Consider the following 5,386-nt stretch of genomic DNA (forward strand, 5'->3'; position numbering starts at 1 on the left):
ATAAAAATATCATAAAAACTAACTAAAACATACTAAAAATATACTAAAAACAATGCCAAAAAGCGTATAAATTATCCGCTCATCACAACACCAAACTTAAATTATTGCTTGTCCCCAAGCAACTGAAAATCAAATAAGATAAAAAGAAGAGAATATGCAATGAATTTCAAAAACATCTATGAAGATCAGTATTAATTAGATGAGCGGGGCTTTTAGCTTTTTGCCTCTGAACAGTTTTGGCATCTCACTCGATCCTTTGAAATTCAGAATGATTGGCTTCTATAAGAACTCAGAATCCAGATAGTGTTATTGATTCTCCTAGTTTAGTGTGATGATTCTTGAACACAGCTACTTTATGAGTCTTGGCCGTGGCCCAAAGCACTCTGTCTTCCAGTATTACCACCGGATACATACATGCCATAGACACATAATTGGGTGAACCTTTTCAGATTGTGACTCAGCTTTGCTAGAGTCCCCAATTAGAGGTGTCCAGGGTTCTTAAGCACACTCTTTTTGCCTTGGATCACAACTTCATTATTTTTTATTTTTCTTTTTCCCCTTTTTTTTCGTTTTTTTTATATTCACTGCTTTTTCTTGCTTCAAGAATCATTTTTATGATTTTTCAGATCCTCAGTAACATGTCTCCTTTTTCATCATTCTTTCAAGAGTCAATCATTCATGAACAACAAATTCAAAAGACATATGCACTGTTCAAGCATACATTCAGAAACCAAAATATTGCCACCACATCAAAATAATTAATCTGTTATAAAATTCAAAATTCATGCAATTCTTCTCTTTTTCAATTAAGAACATTTTTCATTTAAGAAAGGTGATGGATTCATAGGACATTCATAACTTTAAGGCATAGACACTAAGACACTAGTGATCATAAGACACAGACATAGATAAACATAAGCATGAAAATTCGAAAAACAGGAAAATAAAGGACAAAGAAATTAAAGAACGGGTCCACCTTAGTGATTGGCGGCTTGTTCTTCCTCTTGAAGATCTTATGGAGTGCTTGAGCTCCTCAATGTCTCTTCCTTGCCTTTGTTGCTCCTCTCTCATAATTCTTTGATCTTCTCTAATTTCATGGAGGAGGATGGAATGTTCTTAGTGCTCTACCCTTAGTTGTCCCATGTTGGAACTCAATTCTCCTAGGGAGGTGTTGATTTGCTCCCAATAGTTTTGTGGAGGAAAGTGCATCCCTTGAGGTATCTCAGGGATTTCATGATGAGTGGGATCTCTTGTTTGCTCCATCCTTTTCTTAGTGATGGGCTTGTCCTCATCAATAAGGATGTCTCCCTTTATGTCAATTCCAACTGAATAACAGAGGTGACAAATGAGATAAGGAAAGGCTAACCTTGTCAAGGTAGAGGACTTGTCCGCCACCTTATAAAGTTCTTGGGCTATAACCTCATGAACTTCTACTTCCTCTCCAATCATGATGCTATGAATCATGATGGCCCGGTCTATAGTAACTTCAGACCGGTTGCTAGTGGGAATGATTGAGCATTGGATAAACTCCAACCATCCCCTAACCACGGGCTTGAGGTCATGCCTTCTCAGTTGAACCGGTTTCCCTCTTGAATCTCTCTTCCATTGAGCGCCCTCTTCACAAATGTCTATGAGGACTTGGTCCAACCTTTGATCAAAGTTGACCCTTCTAGTGTAAGGGTGTTTATCTCCTTGCATCATGGGCTAGTTGAATGCCAACCTTACATTTTCCGGACTAAAATCTAAGTATTTCAACCGAACCATTGTAAGCCAGTTCTTTGGGTTCGGGTTCACACTTTGATCATGGTTCTTGGTGATCCATGCATTGGCGTAGAACTCTTGAACCATTAAGATTCCGACTTGTTGAATGGGGTTGGTAAGAACTTCCCAACCTCTTCTTCGGATCTCATGTCGGATCTCCGGATATTCACTCTTTTTGAGTTTGAAAGGCACCTCGGGGATCACCTTCTTCATGGCCACAACTTCATAGAAGTGGTCTTGATGCACCCTTGAGATGAATCTCTCCATCTTCTATGACTCGGAGGTGGAAGCTTTTGCCTTCCCATTCCTCTTCCTAGAGGTTTCTCTGTCCTTAGGTGCCATAAATGGTTATGGAAAAACAAAAAGCAATGCTTTTACCCCACCAAACTTAGAAGGTTTGCTCGTCCTCGAGCAAAAGAAGAAAGAAGAGTGTAGAAGAAGAAGAAATGGAGGAGATAGAGGAGGCTATGTGGTTCGTCCAAAGGGAGAGAAGTAGTGTTTAGGTTGTGTGAAAATGAAGGAGTGAAGATGGGTTTATATAGGGGTGGAGAGAGGGGTAGGGTGCGGCCATTATGGGTGGGTTTAGAAGGGAAAGTGGTTTGAATTTGAATGGTGAGGTAGGTGGGGTTTTATGAAGGATGGATGTGAGTGGTGAAGAGAATAGTGGGATTTGATAGGTGAGACGCTTTTGGGGAAGAGGTGTTGAGGTGATTGGTGAATGGGTGAAGAAGAGAGAGAGTGGTGGGGTAGGTGGGGATCCTGTGGGGTCCACAGATTCTGAGGTGTCAAGGATAATTCATTCCTGCACCAAGTGGCGAGCAAAAATGCTCTTTATGCCAATTCTGGCGTTAAACGCCGGGCAGGTGCCCATTTCTGGCGTTTAACGCCAGCTTCTTGCCCTTTCCTGGCGTTTAACGCCTGTCTGGTGCCCCTTTCTAGCGTTAAACGCCCAGAATGGTGCCAGACTGGGCGTTAAACGCCCATTTGCTGCCCTTACTGGCGTTTAAACGCCAGCAAGCTTTTCCTCCAGGGTGTGCTATTTTTCTTTCTGTTTTTCATTCTGTTTTTGCTTTTTCAATTGCTTTTGTGACTTCCCATGATCATCAACCTACAGAAAACATAAAATAACAAAGACAAATAGATAAATATAACATTGGGTTGCCTCCCAACAAGCGCTTCTTTAATGTCAGTAGCTTGACAGTGGGCTCTCATGGAACCTCACAGATACTCAGAGCATTGTTGGAACCTCCCAACACCAAACTTAGAGTTTGAATGTGTGGGTTCAACACCAAACTTAGAAGTTGGTTGTGGCCTCCCAACACCAAACTTAGAGTTTGACTGTGGGGGCTCTGTTTGACTCTGTTTTGAGAGAAGCTCTTCATGCTTCCTCTCCATGGTAACAGAGGGATATCCTTGAGCCTTAAACACAAAGGATTCTTCATTCACTTGAATGATCAATTCTCCTCTGTCCAGATCAATCACAGCCTTTGCTGTGGCTAGGAAGGGTCTGCCAAGGATGATGGATTCATCCATGCACTTCCCAGTCTCTAGGACTATGAAATAAGCAGGGATGTAATGGTCTTCAATCTTTACTAGAACATCCGCTACATGTCCATAAGCTTATTTTCTTGAATTGTCTGCCATCTCTAGTAAGATTCTTGCAGCTTGCACCTCAAAGATCTCTAGCTTCTTCATTACAGAGAGAGGCATGAGGTTTATGCTTGACCCTAAGTCACACGAAGCCTTCTTAAAGGTCATGGTGCCTATGGTACAAGGTATTGAGAACCTTCCAGGGTCCTGTCTCTTTTGAGGTAATCTCTGCCTAGACAAGTCATCCAGTTCTTTGGTGAGCAAAGGGGATTCATCCTCCCAAGACTCATTACCAAATAACTTGTCATTTAGCTTCATGATTGCTCCAAGGTATTTAGCAACTTGCTCTTCAGTGACATATTCGTCCTCTTCAAAGGAAGAATACTCATCAGAGCTCATGAATGGCAGAAGTAAATCCAATGGAATCTCTATGGTCTCAGTGTGAGCCTCAGATTCCCATGGTTCCTCATTAGGGAACTCATTGGAGGCCAGTGGATGTCTATTGAGGTCTTCCTCAGTGGCGCTCACTGCCTCTACCTCCTCTCCAAGTTCGGCCATGTTGATGGCCTTGCACTCTCCTTTTGGATTCTCTTCTGTATTGCTTGGAAGAGTACTAGGAGGGAGTTCAGTAATTTTCTTGCTCAGCTGTCTCACTTGTGCCTCCAAAGTCCTAATGGAGGACCTTGTTTTAATCATGAAACTTTGAGTGGTTTTGATTAGATCAGAGACCATGGTTGCTAAGTCAGAGTGGTTCTGCTTAGAATTCTCTGTCTGTTGCTGAGAAGATGATGTAAAAGGCTTGCCATTGCTAAACCTGTTTCTTCCACCATTATTGTTGTTGAAACCTTGTTGAGGTCTTTGTTGATCCTTCCATGAGAGATTTGGATGATTCCTCCATGAAGGATTATAGGTGTTTCCATAGGATTCTCCCATGTAATTCACCTCTTCCATTGAAGGATTCTCAGTTGCTCAAGTGGCACGCCCATAGTAGTTGATGAGTCAGGCGTGCCACGCCCAACATGGCGTGCCACGCCCCTTTTGTGTCTTCCATTTTGCTTTCTAGAATTTTGTACTAGCGTGCCATGCCCATTCCCTGGCGTGCTACACCCATACACTTCTGCTTGGACTTCTTCTCTGGACTTGAGTACTGGCGTGCCACGTCTAGCTCCTAGCGTGCCACGCCAGTGCATTTTTGTGGTGTTTGCTCCCAAGTGGCACGGCAGTTTCACACGCCCAGCTTCTTGTTTGTCTTCTTCCCATTTTTGATGCCCTTTTTCATCTGAAATTCAGCACAACTCATCTCAAAGTAGTGTACCATAATATTCATCAAATAATGCATGAATTGTACTGATCAAATGAGATTTATGCTCTTTTATGGTCTTCTTTATGCAAGAACAAAAGGTAGATGATGCAAGTCATCACAACACCAAACTTAAGCTTTGCTTATCCCAAGCAAATCAATGTGAGTAAATGAAGAGCGGATAATTTATACGCTTTTTGGCATTGTTTTTAGGTAGTTTTTAGTAGGATCTAGCTACTTTTAGGGATATTTTTATTAGTTTGATGCTAAATTCACATTTCTGGACTTTACTATGAGTTTGTGTTTTTTTTCTGTGATTTCAGGTATTTTATGGCTGAAATTGAGGGACCTGAGCAAAAATCTGATAGGAGGCTGATAAAGGACTACTGATGTTGTTAAATTCTGACCTCCCTACACGCGAAATAGATTTTCTGGAGCTACAAGACTCCAAATGGCGTGGTCTCAACGGCGTTGGAAAGTAGACATCCAGAGTTTTCCAGCAATATATAATAGTCCATACTTTGCTCGAGTTTAGACGATGCAAATTGGCGTTCAACGCCAGTTCCATGCTGCATTCTGGAGTAAAACGCCAGAAACACGTCACAAACCAGTGTTAAATGCCAAAATCACGTTACAACTTGGCGTTTAACACCAAAAGAAGCCTCTGCACGTGTAAAGCTCAAGCTCAGCTCAAGCACACACCAAAGTGGGCCCCGGAAGTGGATTTTTGCATTT

Source organism: Arachis stenosperma, chromosome 4 (genome assembly GCF_014773155.1).
Source record: "Arachis stenosperma cultivar V10309 chromosome 4, arast.V10309.gnm1.PFL2, whole genome shotgun sequence".
NCBI lineage: Eukaryota > Viridiplantae > Streptophyta > Magnoliopsida > Fabales > Fabaceae > Arachis > Arachis stenosperma.